This window comes from Rhipicephalus sanguineus, chromosome 8 (assembly GCF_013339695.2).
Source record: "Rhipicephalus sanguineus isolate Rsan-2018 chromosome 8, BIME_Rsan_1.4, whole genome shotgun sequence".
Classification (NCBI taxonomy): domain Eukaryota; kingdom Metazoa; phylum Arthropoda; class Arachnida; order Ixodida; family Ixodidae; genus Rhipicephalus; species Rhipicephalus sanguineus.
In genome coordinates, this window is record NC_051183.1 from 368,469 (window position 1) to 386,009 (window position 17,541).

Here is a 17,541-nt window from a genome sequence, read left to right on the forward strand (position 1 = left end):
CGCATCAGAAACGGTTCATTGCCGACAAGCTGTCAATCGAGAGAGCATCAGTGATTGGAAAACGGCGCAGACATATGCATCTAAAGCGAAATTTGTGTAATTTAGTCACGTATGATAGTTTCATGTAAGATACTTTGAAAATGCAAATGAAACGGCACGCGTAACACACATATTTAATCAGAAAAAGAAAAGAAAAATTTAGTGATAACAGCTTATTTCTAAACGTACATTTAATGAAGGTAACGAACAATTGCGCGTGATATATAGTGGTTTAATAATCAGAACACTAGAAGTTATGTGATATTAGGTGTGTTTTCAACATATCGAAAGTATCCCGGGCAGAGTGAATCCGCTGAGGAATCTTATTCCAGATTGTGGGACCATCGAAGGTCATCACGTGACGTCTCTACACGTTATTGGCTATTGATAAGTTTTAATTCATCTAGCGTCGCCTGCCTCGTGTTACGTCGGGGCCACTCCGAGTACGATGCCTGAAAAGGAATGCTAGTTATGTTGTGAAGTAGAGCTGCAGTTTTATAATTGCGAGCCTGAAATAACGGCATAATGTAGAAACCTCTAGAAACAGCTAAATGAAACCCCCCGTCCTTATGCAACGCCCTGGGGCCCCTTAAGGGGCCCCTAAACCACCGTGCCCTAAACCATCCGGAAGTCGAAATTTAGTTGTGGTGTTGCAGTTCTTCACGAGTCTACAACAAACACGTAGCCGTGAAAATTTTTCGAAATGGTGCCTTAATGCTGAAGTTACACGCGTTTGATTGTCCAAACGGCGTGTAACAGGCGAGGCCCTCGCACGTTTCGCTATTTCCTCCACGGAGCGCTCCGTTCGTTGGCTCGTCTACTCTCCTCCTTGGCGAGTGTTCCGAGGTTAAAAGCAGGGAGCGTCCCACACCTGCAGGCAGACGAACAGGCTTCTTGCTGCTGCTGACGTGACCAGATTCTCCTGGTGACGTCACGACCAACGCCGGGGATACCGAAAGACCCGTAGAGGAGCGCGGTATTGTTTTACTTTTCTTTTTGTGGAACGCTCGCGGCGCTTAGCGCTACCGTGTTTGGCACTGTTGATCGCGATGGAATTCTGAACTCGATCCGCATATTTAGTTCAAATGTTAAAAAAAAGCATAAAGAGGATGTGATGTAAAAAAGGGCTGTTTAAGGTTAACATAAAAAGTAAAAAAATAAATAAAAGTGATATGATGTGCACGACGCGGAAGGAATCTTGAGTTTCTCGGAAAAGCGGCCTCCTCTTTCGCAGATCTATTACCTGCTCGCGCCATATGAGCCGCGGCTGAAGCGCGAGAGCTTTAAAGGACCCCTGACACCAAAATTGAAACCTCGAGATGTTTTTGTTGTTTGACTTTCCTCTATACGGGGACACATCTGACTGATTATTAGTGACGAACGTTGCCTTTAAGATATCTTAATTTGGTTTTAAAAGTAAGCGTGAGTGCTCATTTGAGTTGGCTGCACCTCGCGACATCCTGGTATGACGTAGATAGAGGCCCCGTGTGACGTTCCACGAGTAAAGCAAGTATTGTGGACGTCACGGAAGGTTTGCGGGGTGCACGTGCACAATACGACGACTGGCACCCGGCAAGGCCTATTGTTCCGCACCCCTCTCGCTTTGTTATCGGGCTGCTCTCGAGGTAGTTTTCGTGAGGGGACACGAGGTTTAACCCATACCGAGGCACCCACATACTTTCAATCTCTACCGCGCGCGGGGCCCCGATTTGAAAACCGCGCTTTCAACGGCACCACAGCTTGAGTGCACGTGGTCTCTGACGCTCCCCCGCTTGGGCCGCTAGTTTCTTGTGGTTTTAAAGACGACAGTCTTTCTTGGGGAACCTAAACGCCTAAATTTTGGTCTGTCTTTCTGTTTGTCGGCACGTCCCTCGATTCAGCCACCCGGCCAAAGTTGAACCACTTGCTTACCGCCCACCCATCTTGAACTGGTATGGCTGTTCATACTAGTGAACGTTGTCGATCAAAAAGTAAATATTACGCATATCTGAGGCGTAACATCATTAGGTAAGTATTAGGTGGTGTGTTCGTTTAATAGAAAATACATAGATACGCAATTTTAAAGACCTTGATGGTATGCGTTTAACGTTGAGACAGTAACGCTGAAGCGATCAGCGGTCCAAGCCGAGCAAGCGCGAGCGCCAACAACAACCGTCTTCGTCTTCTTCTTTCGCAGGCGTTCTTGTCTGCGCCCTACCATGTTACAAATCACTCCCCCGCGCAAAAGGAGCCATCCTGGCGACCTAAGGAACAGGTACAACTGGTGGGTCATAATGCGGCTTCAGTCGATCGACGTGAACATTCTCGCGGCCGCGACGACGGCGGTCCGTAGATGATTGAACAGGCTCAATCATATAGTTAATTGGGGATGCTTGACGTAGGAAGCGGTAGGGGCCTTCGTACTTAGGCAGTAGCTTTGTGGAAAGGCCAGGAGCGGAGGAGGGAACGCGAAGCCACACCAACGTTCCAGGCGAATACGACTGAGGAGGCAGGTTTTCGTCGTGACGGTCCTGGCCCTACTCGCCCTACAACGTTACAACCCTAGTTTCTTAAGGTGCGCTGAAAATGCGACTGCGCTGAAACTTGTCTTCCTCCGTGCCCTCTGCACAAGCTCATGTTGTGTTTCGGTTTCGGTTCAGTATTGCATTGTACGAATGACAGGGGGCGCCGCTCTGGCATTCCTGTTTTACCCAGGCGACGTGTAAGTAAGAGTTTGTGGAGAGTACTCGTTGAGTGCGGACGTTTCTTCTCCTTCGGCGCATCGCGCCAAACAGCCTGTTTGGGCTGGCCGGCGTCCCCACCGGTCGCGTTGGTCACCGCCGGTCTTCGCCTGCCGCTGCGCCGGGACTACCAGCCCGCAACACAGCACTCATGTTTCCCGACGTATTGCCAGATGGCATCCATATCTCACGCAGCGCCTCTTCTATTGTCTTTAGACGACATTTGCAGCGAAGCACGCAGATACACGGCCAATTTTTTAGGCGGGCGTTTTGGAGTGACGCTAAAATGGTCACAATTAACTACGCTAGAATTAGTTATACGATACGCTAGAGCATTTACGATTTAACTTAGGGATTACCAGACACAAAGCTACAAATTACAGTAAAAAAGTCACCAACAAAAATTTTGCTGTCAGGGCCCCTTTAACCTTTCGCGATATCCTCGCGCTCGTTTCGGCGCAAGCAAATATCGAACGCTCCAGTGTCTCGACACCGCTTCGTGTTCCATCTTCTGCGTTCGCGTTACATCCGCAGACCTCGTCATTTCTCTTCGCAGCGGGAGCATACCTCGGTCCTCCATCTTCGTGCGGTGGGGGCTTTCTACTCTCCGAAAGTTGCGAAACCTTACTTTGGACGGAGTTATTATTATTATTATTATTATTATTATTATTATTATTATTATTATTATTATTATTATTATTATTATTATTAGACTGTCTGTATTGTATTGTTTGTTTTTATTGTTTTTTGCGTGCGCCTGCACAAAGACCTCGCGGTTGTTTCTGGGCACGTTAAATAAATGATTGATTGATTGATTGATTATTATTATTATTGCTTATTAAAGGGCTGCTAATGGTTTTAAAAAGAAATAATAAATAGGGACAGCGGAGCTAGTGGCATTCCCCCTATTCTTCACCCTCACGTCACTCCTCCTCACCCTTACTTCCCTTTCTCTCACAATGCTATACCATACATGGCTATGTTATGCTTTACCCTCTCTCATCTTCACACTCACTTCCGTGTCCCGTCTCCTTGGTATACTATACTACACATGGTTATGCTACGCTTTATTTCTCTCGTTCTGTTTCCTTGTTGCGCGCACAATAATTTAACAGATACATGTGACATAACATCTATAAGGAACGAAGCACCGATATAAGAGCTACAAAGTGTGCGCCATGATAAAGACGTTAATAGAGTGTGCAAACTCAATGAATGGGTAGACAGTACACGATTTAATCGACGTCTTTGTTACGAAACAGACGGTAAGGTTAGAACTCTATAAATAGGTCGTATTTGGGAGACACGTAGGTAGCTTTGAAGTAGTGATAGAGAATTATCTTGATTATTGCAAGTAGCTTATATGAGTAGCCATTGCCTTATCGCGTGTGGAAAAAGGGGCGACTGCTTTTAGCTCGAGTTTTGTCTGCCACTAGGAGTTCTATTTCCCTGTGTCTCCGTTTTGAGTTTGTGCTCTCCGGTAAGGGTGAATGTGTACCAACTTGCACAGTTTTCTGCTTTGTTGTGTATAAGACAGACAGACAGACAGACAGACAGACAGACAGACAGACAGACAGACAGACAGACAGACAGACAGACAGACAGACAGACAGACAGACAGACAGATAGACAGATAGATAGATAGATAGATAGATAGATAGATAGATAGATAGATAGATAGATAGATAGATAGATAGATAGATAGATAGATAGATAGATAGATAGATAGATAGATAGATAGATAGATAGATAGATAGATAGATAGATAGATAGATAGATAGATAGATAGATAAACACATGCGCGTGTTAGAACACACATACTGAAGGGGTACGGCATCTCCCTTCAAAAGGGGCAATCCCAAGTAACCAGCCTGCTTCAGGCAGATGGTAGCGTTATACAGTTGTTCCTCTGGTACCTGCCTTGCAGGGAACTCTACGCAGAGCACAGTGTGATTGCATGTGGATAACGGACCAGCTGTCGCTGCCTATGTGCTGCGAATCGCTCTCCACCTGTCAAGCCTTTGCGTACAGTGTTGCGAAACGTCCAGAAGGGAGTTCTCTTGTTGCGAGTCGCTGCCAAGCGCGCCCCCCTATTATTCACCAGCGTGGTTACGTCACGAGATTCCAGAAAGACTGACTGCGCTACGAGGGATAAAAACGGGAAAGCCGGTAGCTAGCCGGCCTATACTAAGATTACTCGCCGCCCACGCGTTGAGTTTTTTTGTTTTTACAGGTCGGAATTGGAGAACAGTGGCTGGTGGTAGCGCAGCGCTGGATTTAGCTGCCGCCTCTCCGCCCGGGGATCGACGCCGGACAGGATTCCGGTATGTGCGGACTGCATGTGGATATCTGGGATTAGTATACGCTGACGGCCGTCCGACTGCGAAATCTGGTCGAACTAATTGCGCTGATGGATCGGGATGCGGACAGATTTTCGTGGACTCGATGACGTATGTGGCTTTTTTTTCTGTTTTTTTCTTCGTTCCACGCTGTGGGTCACAGTGCTAATCGTGCAGACCATGCTACTATTTGCATCGTGATTATATGTACACGATTGGGAAGGCCAGCGGAAAAAGCTATGAGAGCGGCTTAACGGAGCGGCAGGCACTTACACTGGCACATGTACAGCAGGAGTACAATGGCTGTAGATATGCTAGAAATCAGAACAAAGAGTCACACTGTACCATATGCATTCGTCTAAGACGACTCGAATGCGAAAGCCATCTTGTTCTGTTTCTGCTCTGTCAACTGTATTGATTCCGAGTCCATTGTGCTGATCATATGACGTCACGTGACTTCATGCTGACGTGACAAAGTATGGCGACCTGTGACGTCACGATGACGACAGTGATTCGACGCACTACCGCCTCCCACCGTGGGGGATGGCTTCCCGCCAGTCTTTCGTTTGAGAGTTTTAGTTTGTCCGCATAGTTCTCGTTAGCGTTGTACCAGATACAATAACCGTAATCGCGAGAGGTCGGATAGGTGTTGCCATCTGGCGGGGCCGAGATAAACCAGGCAAGCATAGAATTGTTACTGCAGAAACCTAGTACTCTCTACTTCTCGGCGGGTAGAAATTTTCGACAGCGGCGTGATACCGAATGAGTTGCCTTTTTAAATATTTTTTCCTCATGGACGCGTAGGCGAAAAAAAACGTCTCTATAATTGTGGTTGCTCGAAGCGTCACAAGATGTCGATAGCAACGTTCGGTAACCCGGTATTGCGTAAAATCGGACAAGCTAATAAATCTCTATTGGCCTCTCGCCCGTCTCTCTCCGGGAGCATCCAGTGAGCGGCGTAAAGGCATCCGCTACTCGCGGTGCGGCCATGCGGCTTGAGGATAAATCGGCCCTTCTTGCATTCCCCGCCCCCAAGGACGCTGATCCGTGCTTGCTCCCTTATGGGTTGCCGAAATAAGCGGCTTTCTTATTCTCAAACCACTACTATGCTTCTGTGCGATATCCCGTGCCCGCTGGATCGGTGCTCGGCAGACCTGGGAGGCACCGTCCCGAAGCGTGCCTTCCCACTACTCTGATGTGCGAGATGAATGAAGAATGCGGGGTAGGGAAGGTCATAGAGTTTCCTACAATACTTACTAGAGGGAACTCTGGCGCTGGTGTCTATGGGAGCTGCAACGCATGGCGCTTCAGCCAGCGTGGGAATGATGGGCAGTACACGGATTTGTCTAAACTTCGTTCTTTCGGCTCCGTTTGGCTCCGCGTCGCCTGCATCCGCTTTGTCGCAAAACGAAGTTCATCAAAAGTCAGCAGTTCCACGTCACCACTTTAACCTTTTTAGGCTCACCAATTCGAATCTGGTCACGAAGTTCTCAACGGTAATTCTTTTATCTGAAACGAACGCCAAAACACAGCAATGAACAAAGCCACAACTGCGTTCGAAGCCGTAAGCACGAAGATTGGGCAAATACGTGTACTACCCATCATTCCCATGGTGGCTGAACGATCGCAGCGCCAGAGTCCCGTCTATTAATTTTAGGAAACTCTATGGGGAAGGTGACTAAGCAACTGAGTTGTCCCGCAGATTGGTTCAACCAGGCCCGTTTTACAGCCAAGCTGTAGAACCTGAGTCAAAACGGCAAGCTGGGCGAGTTGGTAATTGAACGTCCGTTTGCTATGTGGGCAGCGCAACGTAGAAGCTACGTAGAAGGTGTGTATGGCTATAGTCGGATACAGCTTTAGAAGTCCGCGGCACTTTCTCCTCTAAGGCGTATGCACACAAACCTGCACCAATGGGCGCGCACTTCATACTGACGTCATGAGACGGACGGCCGGTGACCCCGCCTTCAGAGAACATTGCCACGTCACCAAAACCATTCAAAATGGCCGCTTGTGCGTCACCAGCGGAGCCACGGAGCGGAGCGGCCCGTGGAAGCGTCACGCTATCTGGCGTGAGCACGTGACGACAAGCTCACGCCGGGTCGTAACGTCACGGTACAGTAGGAATCGAAACTAGCTTTTAAAAACATGTATTAATTTTTCTGGGTGCACTCACGCTTACTAGTACATTTTGTAGGCTCTGGGGACTTGGTCTTTCATTAGTCGCAAAAAAACAACGGACAATTTTCTTGTCAGTACACCTTTAAAGCACGCTGTGAAGGACGTAGCGGCTGCGATTTGAAAGCACGATTTCCTGAAAACTAGGGGTGTGCGAATAGTGAAATTTAAGCTCGAATCGAATTCGAATCGAATAGTGCCGAATAGTGACCAGAAATATCGAATATCGACTCGAATATCGAATAGTATATTTACACAAAATGTGTACCGCCAGTTACGGCAAGACAATCGAAATATCGGGGACGCTACGGCATGCTGACCGCTTCATTACGCACTTGTTCGGGAGTGGCTTTTGTTTCAGTTTGTATGGGCGCGCAGGCATGTTGATAGAAGAACCGCCATTCCAGTCAGCAGCGGCACTCCTCACCTATTAACAGACGGGGGTATGGTAGCTAGTTTTCTTTCCCCATGGTCGAGCAATAAGGCGCATCTGACAACGGCGATGTTTTGCTTCATCGCCATGGTGCACCGGGCCCAAATGTCTTCGGGCGCCCGCTCACAACAGCGTTTTAACTGCGCCCCGGAACGATGGGAGTTTCTCAACAAGTGATGCGGTGCGGCAGTGGCGACTGCCCAGCGTGAGCAAATTTTTACATGCATAGCCAATCACCGAGTGTTTCTCATACCAATGTCAAGTCGTTTGACGGTGCTTGCGGCGTATGCGACCGAACTACGCAAGAAGTCCGTGCCTTCGTTTCGGGAACAAAGTTGTGAAGGACTTGACAGTTCTCTCATGTGTTTTTCTACGTGCGGCAATGACCTAATCTCCTTTAAGATCAACATGCGCTCGCTTTTGAACCAGGATGTCAGTGAAAGTTTAACGAACGGCGACATTAGCGTTAGTTTTAGCCGTCCTACCGTAACCAAGTTCCACCATTGGCGTTTGTCGCGTTTTAGATATTCGTCCTGTCGAACTATTGGATACTTCGAATACTAGCTATTCGAAAGTCGAAGCGAATTATTCGATTAGGAACTATTCGATTCGAATTCGAAACTTGAATATTCGCACACCCCTACTGAAAACGCATCTCGGTACTGTGTAGGACCGGCGTAACCTTTGAACGACGAACAATATGTTTTCGGTGAATTGTCTGTGATAAAGTTCATTCACTTTGCAGCTGCGCGTTTTTCTTCACTCTTCTCGTTGTAAACTAAATTGTGGCGATTCAGCTGAGGTCAAATTTAGGAGGAAGATGTATTTCCGCTTATTCTTTTTTTCTTTTTTTTTTTTCGCAACGACTGGCATGGCCATTGCATGACCCTCGTTTCCTAATCAACACAAGCGGTACAAGAGTCTGCTTCTTAAATGGCTTCATTCCTCTTTGTTATTTTTTCTTGTTTTCATTATCGCATTTTTTTTTCACAACACTCGGTCTTATACTTAAGTAGCCACCGCTGTCAAACATGCCGCGATAAACGGAAGTACAAAAAAAAAAACTCACAGGGTCCATTATGCATTCACTTAAGACGTTCTAAAAAGACAGGGCGTGCAAACACGGACACAAGAAAGAAGTCAGGACACCACAAACGCCCACTAACAACTGAATAGCCGCACAACGGCGGGAAAGGAAGAACTTACGAAAAGTTATCTGCGCATGCCCACGCACTAGGCGAACCTATCAATCCGGCACGCGTGGGGGCCTACGCGAAAGATAACTGTTAAGGCATTTGATTTCATCTTTATGCAAGGTAATCGACGGTTGGCTCACGCATGCGCTGCCACTATTCTCGATATGCCATGCCTCAATCATCAGACGCGTTTCTTCATTCCTATGTCGGTACAAAACTGCGCATTCATTGAATTTTGGCGTGCACTTACAATCTCGACAACGTAACGATAGATTAGAGGATGAGCCTCCGGTTAGTGATCTTTTATGTTCTAATAATCTCTGGTTAATGCAGCGGCCCGTCTGTCCTACGTAGAACGACTTAAGACGACTCGAAGGCGAAAGCCACCTTCTTCTTCTTCTTCTCAGTCGATATGTCTTGATCCTTCCTCGCCACCCTTCGAAAGCTTTCTGCACCTAACGTGGTTTTGCACCGCCTCCAAGATCGGAGGCACCTCACCTGGTTTCGCATTGCCTCCGTGATCGGGTCACCTTTGACCAAGTTACGATGTCATGTGATGACGTCATCATGCGGCGTTACGTCATGTGACGTCATAGTGACGTTTGATGACGTCAAAAGTTCTGGCGATATGTGACGTCATCACGTGACGGTGATTTTTTTTAACCACTCGTCCCCGACGCCGACGGTCAAATTTCACGTCTGATGAGACATTTAAGGCTTTCGCCTTAATAAAAGCAGAATAAATTGCAAGGTAATTTTCTCGGAATCCTTCGGTGTTGCACGTACATCTCCATCAATTGCGTCACACCTTCTTTCAAACAAGACCGCTCATGGCGATCAATTACGCCACAACAGAAACGCAATAAAGCACGACAAATACGCAACAAGAAGCGCTGCGGAATTTCTTTCGCGCTTCTTGGTAAGAGATCAATCGCTCAGGCTTGGCAGCGTTTGTGCAATATGTCTGCGCACGACGCGTTCCCGCACACATCGACCTGCCAAAAACATAAACCATTGTTTATCCTGTGCTTCAAAGGGATCGCCTAACGTTTGCGCAGACCATTACGGCTTAGGGTTTTCTTTATTTCCTATCTATCTATCTATCTATCTATCTATCTATCTATCTATCTATCTATCTATCTATCTATCTATCTATCTATCTATCTATCTATCTATCTGTCTGTCTGTCTGTCTGTCTGTCTGTCTGTCTGTCTGTCTGTCTGTCTGTCTGTCTGTCTGTCTGTCTGTCTGTCTGTCTGTCTGTCTGTCTGTCTGACTATCTATCTATCTGTCTATCTGTCTGTCTGTCTGTCTGTCTGTCTGTCTGTCTGTCTGTCTGTCTGTCTGTCTGTCTAACTATCTATCTATCTATCTATCTATCTATCTGTCTATCTGTCTGTCTGTCTGTCACCAACGGACTTTCAGTTCCTTTATTTCCCTCTTCCCTATTTTTATTTTATCTTTTTTATTTTCGTTCGTTCGTTTGTTCTTTTTCTGATTTGTTGCTCGACGTTTTTTTCTCAACAGCGGTTCGAGTTCGTACGCTTCCCCGATCACAATATGATTATTTTTTTCCCTCTTTTTTTAGTTTTCTTTACTTCTTTATTTTCCAACAGCGGTGCCTCTTGCCTCTATGCCGAAGTTACGCCACTTATGCGGCTCCCGCAATTGCCGAAGCTATGAAAAAAATAGAAAAAAGAAATGTGGTGTCAAATGACGAGTGGAGCAAAGTATGAAAAGAAAAAGAAAAAAAAAACAAGCGAAAACTTCTCTGAACCTTTCCGAGCTAAACATTAGTCCGGAATCGCGTGCACGGCGCTTGTCGCGAATGTGGATTATTGGTTAAAAAGAAATCTTGCGCAAAAAAATACCAAAAAAATATTTAAATGCGGGTTTTGGGGTTGAACTCATAGTAAATCTCGCGGCATATTCTTTCATCCTCGTCTGTTCTTCCTCTTTTTTTTGGTATGTTAATGCGAGAGTACTGCATGACGGTTCTCCTAGAAGCCCATTAGGGTATAGTGGGCATCATTAGCGGATGGACTGTGTGTGAACTTTGCAACGCTTACAAATAAAGAGGAAAGGGGGGGGGGGGACTTTATTGAAGCGAAGTGGGAGTCAGAATGACCTAGCCAGGCTCGTCAAGGGGATAGATGATCACTGAAGGACATAATTTAGCCACGATGTAAAACACACCAAGAAAGGAACACGAGGACAGGACGAGCTGCCGCTCGTCCTGTCGTCGTGTTTCTTCCTTTGCGTGTATTTTACATCGCGACTAAATTATGTCTTTCAGTAAATACCAACTAGGCCAGCAAACAGTCTTGTTGAAATTCGTCTCGCCTTTCTGCTAGTGTCCTCTGTATGCGGCGGAGTCAAATACACACAGTAACATTAAACCGTCTGGACTCTCGCCTCCAGGGTAGAACATTACAGTTTCGTAATAATACACTAGGAAGAAATCTGGCGCTAGTTCCTATGGGAGCTTCAGCGCATGGCGTTTCAGCCCGAGGGAATGATTGGTAGTACACGGACTTGCCTAAGCTTCGTTCTTTTGGCTCCGTGTGACCTGCAGCCGCTTTGTCGCACCATGAAGGTCGGCAGTCTCACTTCACCACCTTGACCCTTTTAGGCTGATCAATTCATATCGGCTCACGCGGTTCACAACGAGCCGTTCTTTTATCCGAAACAAAAGCGAAAACGCAACAATAAACGAAGCCACAGGTGTGTTCGAAGTCAAGCATGGATACTAGGCAAATCCATGTACTACCCATCATTCCCGTGATGGCTGAACAATAGCAGCGCCAAATTTGCCTCTAGTAAATATTATAGGACACTCTATGGGCAGAACCTTACGCGCGGACCGTGTTGAAATGGACGACCGTGGCTCTAGGCATCGGCTTCCCAGCGCGTCAGCACTTTTGACGGCCACACGCGGGAAGGAAGCGCCGTCGTCCCTGATAAGCGATAGCTTGACGGTCCGCGCACACGCTTGTTTCGCTCGGAGCACGGTTGAGAGCGCTGCAATACGGAAGCGCATGAGCGCAGTCACGTGGTTTTTGTTTCACATTTCGCGGGCTTTCTTTAAACGTCGGAAAAAAACATCACCACGCAGCATGTACGTCATCAGAAAAAAATTAGACCGGTCGTTTTGGAATGCCTTCTGCAACGTAGCCAAACGCACTTGACCATAAATTGAATATTATGCATTTTGCGTAATTGATCTTAGTTAATAAACTAATCAAGCGCAATATAGATAATGCCCTAACGAGCGCCACATGATGGCATACCATATGTCGTTAGTTTCATTCAGTGGCAGCTAACCGCTTCTTAAAAAAAAGCCGGCAGATCCCACGCATTGTGGGAATCGACGTAATACGAAGCAGCCAGCAAGGAGCTGCATACATCGTCTTGTATGTCATTGAGGAAAATGCGTGTCATGGTTTTCATGTTAACTCCTATTGTTTATGTTCGTCACACAGTCACGTCGCGCAAAACCAATTCCGGGGTAGATCAAGCTAGCGAAACGGCCGCCAGCACCCCATGAGCGTGGCACGTAAGTCATGCTGTACATGGCATGCGCGTCATGATTTTCATGTTAACTCGTGTTTTTATGTTCGTCGCACAGTCACGTCGCGCAATACCAATTTCGGGATAGATCAAGCTAGCGAAACGGCCGCCAGCGCCCTATGAACGTGGCACGTAAGTCATGCTGTACATGACATACGTGTCATGATTTTCTTGTCAATTAGTCTTATTTATGTTCGTTACACAGTCACGTCGCAAGATACCAATTTTGGTGTGTATAAAGCTAGCGAAACGGTCGCCAGCGCACCATGAGCGGGGATGTAAGTCATGCTGTACATGACATGCGTGTCATGATTTTCATGTTATGACTTGTCATTGATGTTTGTCATACAGTCCTGTAACGCCATACTAATTTTGGTGTACATTCGATTAACCAAGCAACCAGGAGAGCACAAAGTCGTAGGCGGCTAACACAGACAGACAGACAGACAGACAGACAGACAGACAGACAGACAGACAGACAGACAGACAGACAGACAGACAGATAGATAGATAGATAGATAGATAGATAGATAGATAGATAGATAGATAGATAGATAGATAGATGGATGGATGGATGGATGGATGGATGGATGGATGGATGGATGGATGGATAGATGGATAGATGGATGGATGGATGGATAGATGGATAGATGGATGGATAGATAGATAGATAGATAGATAGATAGATAGATAGATAGATAGATAGATAGATAGATAGATAGATAGATAGATAGATAGATAGATAGATAGATAGATAGATAGATAGATAGATAGATAGATAGATAGATAGATAGATAGATAGATAGATAGATAGATAGATAGATAGATAGATAGATAGATAGATAGATAGATAGATAGATAGATAGATAGATAGATAGATAGATAGATAGATAGATAGATAGATAGATAGATAGATAGATAGATAGACGGATGGATGGATGGACGGACGGACGGACGGATACGCTTAAAGTCGCAGAAGTTCGCTAAGGAATGCTCCGCATTAAAAAAGAAATCCTCGGTTCTTGTTAAGCCAAACACCCGAGTGCGTCTTGCTACGTGGCCAAGCTGTGACTCCAGGTGTGGCGTTAATGCTTCGCATCGCACAGAGGCCAGGAGCACCGATTCGTCGAACTAAATGAAGGGTTTAAAAGAAGGCTTTGGTATTCAAAAGAAAGCCAGTAAAAACGATGCCCAAGGCCTCAACTTCCAGAGCCTGGCTTCTAGTTATATTGACATGTGTCTTCTCCTCGGCTTGGCTTCTAGCCGCTCGGCCGCGCAGCTTGTTTACGCTGCCGGTTCGTTTCCCAGCTCCTTCAAGCGGCATAAAGGGGTTGCCCCAGAGACGCTCCGTCCTCGTCGTCATAGAATAGATTGTCTTATAGGCGAGGCTCATCCGTTCGTTACACCGCTGGTTTGCTGGCAACCGCGCTGTGCCCGCCTCGCAGCTACGGATCTTCTTGCTAGACGGTCGCGATCCGGCGTGCACTGCAGTTGATTGGCGATAAGCTTGACAAAGCGCGGAACAAAAAAAAAAGTAAAAAAAGCCGACATCTCGTTAATTGAAGGATTCTGGTTTCCGGGAAACGGCTACGACCCCTTTGAGAGAGAACAATTTTCTTTCCTTCTGGCCTCCGATAAATTTCTTTTATTTCTTGTGTTTGGTTTAGTTTGTCTTAGTTACTATGGTGCCAGTAAAGCTTGCTACGAAAATTGCTGGAGCGAAGTGAAGCAACTTGGTGAGCTGGTGTAAGTTCACGTTACAACGCAGCGCAAAAAAAAAAAAAATGTGCTGTAGGGAACACCAGGGCCGCGCGGAAGGTATTCATAGACCAGTAGTCTTAAAAGGAGTAACTGAACAACATACAATGAAATATGGAACGTGGAACGCAATCAGCTGCGTGCGTTCCACGCTTTTCTTCATCTATAGCGAGGCAGGTGTGCCGACATTTAGCGAAACCGCGGCGCCCTTTCCACATTGTTTTCAAAAGCAGCCGCCGAGAATCGCCCCGCGTCGGGTCTGAGTAGAATATGCGCGCGCCTCCTGTGCCTGCAGGCACGGAGGCGCGCAAATGTAGGCTCTCTAGGTTTAGGGCTCTTTGCCGCGCGTTCGCGTGTTACCACTCATACTTCACATAAAAAACAGCGCTAAAAAACGGCGGACAAGAGAAAGAAGGACACAGACGGCAGCGCTAAAAAATGGCGGACAAGAGAAAGAAGGACACAGACGGCGCCGCCGTCTGTGTCCTTCTTTCTCTTGTCCGCCGTTTTCTAGCGCTGTTTTTTATGTGAAGTATGTCGTACCAACTCGCCCAAGCAACCACTTTAGTTACCACTCATACTGCTCACGATAGTGCCTGTATGATCTAATCGAAACATCTATTTTCGCTTTCTGCTGCCTCTTTAGAGGCCCATAGTCTCTTTCTTTTTGTTGTTGGCGCCAGTATGCCCTACGGCATAAGCTAAATAAAGAGGAATAGTTCAGTTTCCAGGATAAAATCCAGGTGCGGACGATACAGAGGACCGCGCGTCCAGCGCGTTAAGTCAGGTGGTCGATCGGGGTGGTAGTCAAGGCGGCGAATGCGTCGCACTTCGCAGAAAAGTAACCAAACAACTCAAAAACAAAGCTCACAAGGGTCCCTTACGCATTCGCCTAACACGACTCGAAGGCGAAAGCCACCTTCTTTTTTTTCTCAGTTGATGTATTGATCCTTCCCCGCCACCCTCTAAAAGCTTTCTACACCTAACGTGGTTTCGCACGCCCTCCGGGATCGGTGGCATTTCAAGCTTTCTGCAAGTCACCTGGTTTTCCGCTGCCTCCGTGATCGGCCCAGCTTTGACCAAGAGCCGATGTCACGCGATGACGTCACGTTATTGACGTCATAGTGACGTCGCCAACTTCAGAGATCTGTGACGTCATGATCACCTCATATGGTGACGTCATAACGTGATGATTTTTTTTTGTTTATTGCTCATCACTCGTGATGACGCCGACGTCTAGGAATGTCGACTCCGACGGTCAATTTTCACGTTTGATGAGGCATCTAAGGCTTTCGCCTTGACGAATAAAAATGAGCACCTCGCCGGGCAAGTTAAGTAATGAGTGAATGTTCCGCGTCGCTGGTGTCAATACGTCTTCGTCGGCTGTCGGACTTTCTCAGAAAAGACGCCTAGTCCGATCGAAGTTCGCCGTTAAAACGGCCCGTTTCTTTGCCGTCCCAGCGATTCCTTAAAAAGGCTCGTCTCGGCTTGTCACTCGGTATCCGAAATTAATTCTTCTTCCTCCTCACTCTCGTCTTCTCATTTCGACCTCATTTCTCGCCTTTCAAACCGTTGAAGCGTGAACGCGGTAGCCATGGGGATCATTGCGATCGCGTTGAATCTAACAAAAAGAAAGGTGCTGGTCAAGCGGGTGGCGAAGACATTTCCGGACCGCGAATCGCGTGACATCTTTTATGAGGCGTTAATGGGGCACTAAAGAGAAAAAAACGATTTTTTTCGTATTAGCAAATTGCTCTTTCACGATGCCAATATCATCATGCTTGCAGCGATAAGACTCTAGGTAGGCGAGAAAACTCGCAAAAGCAAAATGCGGGTGGCGATGCCACCTTGAAGTTCTCCACCAATCGCAGTGACGTCATAGATTTTGACGGCATCTATTAGTGCCTACGTAGTTCGTACTCGGTAAATATTTTTATTTATTTTTATTTATTTATTACGTACTGCTGACCTTTTTACCAGCCCTTAAGCAGGAATGGGCATGCAGACCTCTTCGCTGCAATAGCAAGATAAATAGCATCACACGGACGTAGTGACATGGGTAATGATTACAAAAAAAAAAAACTATACAGAAAACACGATAAACAATGCAGAAAAGCATATATTAGAACATTTTTGTAACAATATAAGAAGAACAAAACAAGAACAATACAACAAATAGCATAATTTTACTGACTGAAACATATTGAACACAACGCTAACGTTGCGGATCTCTGAAAAATGCATGGTTATAAAATCAGCAAAAGCACATTTTGTTAATGGTAGTTTAGTGCATTTAGGAATAAATCAACTGTTGTACATTCTACAACATCGGCTGTTAGGCTATTCCACTCACGGGCAGTTCTGGAAAAAAAAAAGGTATACTTGAACGTATCTGTGCGGTTTACGTAATCTGCAAGTTTCTTTGAATGACATGAGCGCACAGCACATTCACTTGTCTGCTTAATGTTCATTACTTTGCCAATTTCCCAAAGCGACTTAGCATACGAAGTACATTGCCGTCCGAAGGGGCCAGAGACATAGCATACCAAGTGTCACAAAATATCGTTGAGCCAGTGCCGCCGAAATGCGAATAAAACAATTTGAAATCCGTGACGTCACCTGTGGAGATTTCGGCGGGAGATTTAAAAAAGCAAACTTTGACCCTGATTTTCTCTTTTCTTAATGAGCCTGTGGTGGTGAAATTCACGACAAAAGAGTTTTCAGAGTATAAGTTATCAGTCTAAACTGATACATTGTTTCTCTTTAGTGTCCCTTTAAACGAGAGGGGGACGAAGGAAAAAAAAAGCAGGCATAGGGGTCATGTAGACACGAGGCAGGTTTGTTACCCTACACCTGTGGAAAGGTATTAATAAACAAGAATACAAGAATGCCAAGAAAGAAGAATGCAAAGCGCGTTCTGAGTGTACAAATAACTGTGAAAAAAAAGCAGCGCGAAAACGGGACGGAGGGTAACAAGCAGACAACACAGTGTTGCCTGCTTCTTACCCTCCGTCCCGTTTTCGCGCTGTTTTTCATCGCAGTAACATGTACCAACTGGCCCTTCAGAATACTCTTCTGCGAATAACATTAATTTAAATGCAGCCTTAAATGCTACTACATCAGTTTTATGAAAGAAGGGAATTTTGAGGGCTCGTTTGTTTGATACAACCTTAGTGAAAACCGACAGATAATGAAGCCAAGTAATGTATACGTTAATTGTGCTGTTGTAAGTGTGTTGTAGTAATTGCGATACATATGTGAAGAAATTAAAGTGAACGAAAAGACAACTTGCCGCTGGCAGGGACCGAACC

The 17,541-nt window shown here is 46.1% G+C and overlaps 1 long non-coding RNA gene across 1 annotated transcript in view; it reads left to right on the forward strand.

Annotated features, from left to right (window-relative positions):
* The window catches only part of LOC119401208 (uncharacterized), a 174,503-nt gene that overhangs the window by 102,280 nt on the left and 54,682 nt on the right, over positions 1 to 17,541 (forward strand). Inside the window, exon 2 of the long non-coding RNA XR_005185388.2 lies at positions 4,993 to 5,083. This is a non-coding gene — a long non-coding RNA (uncharacterized LOC119401208). The remainder of the gene's footprint in view (positions 1 to 4,992; positions 5,084 to 17,541) is intronic.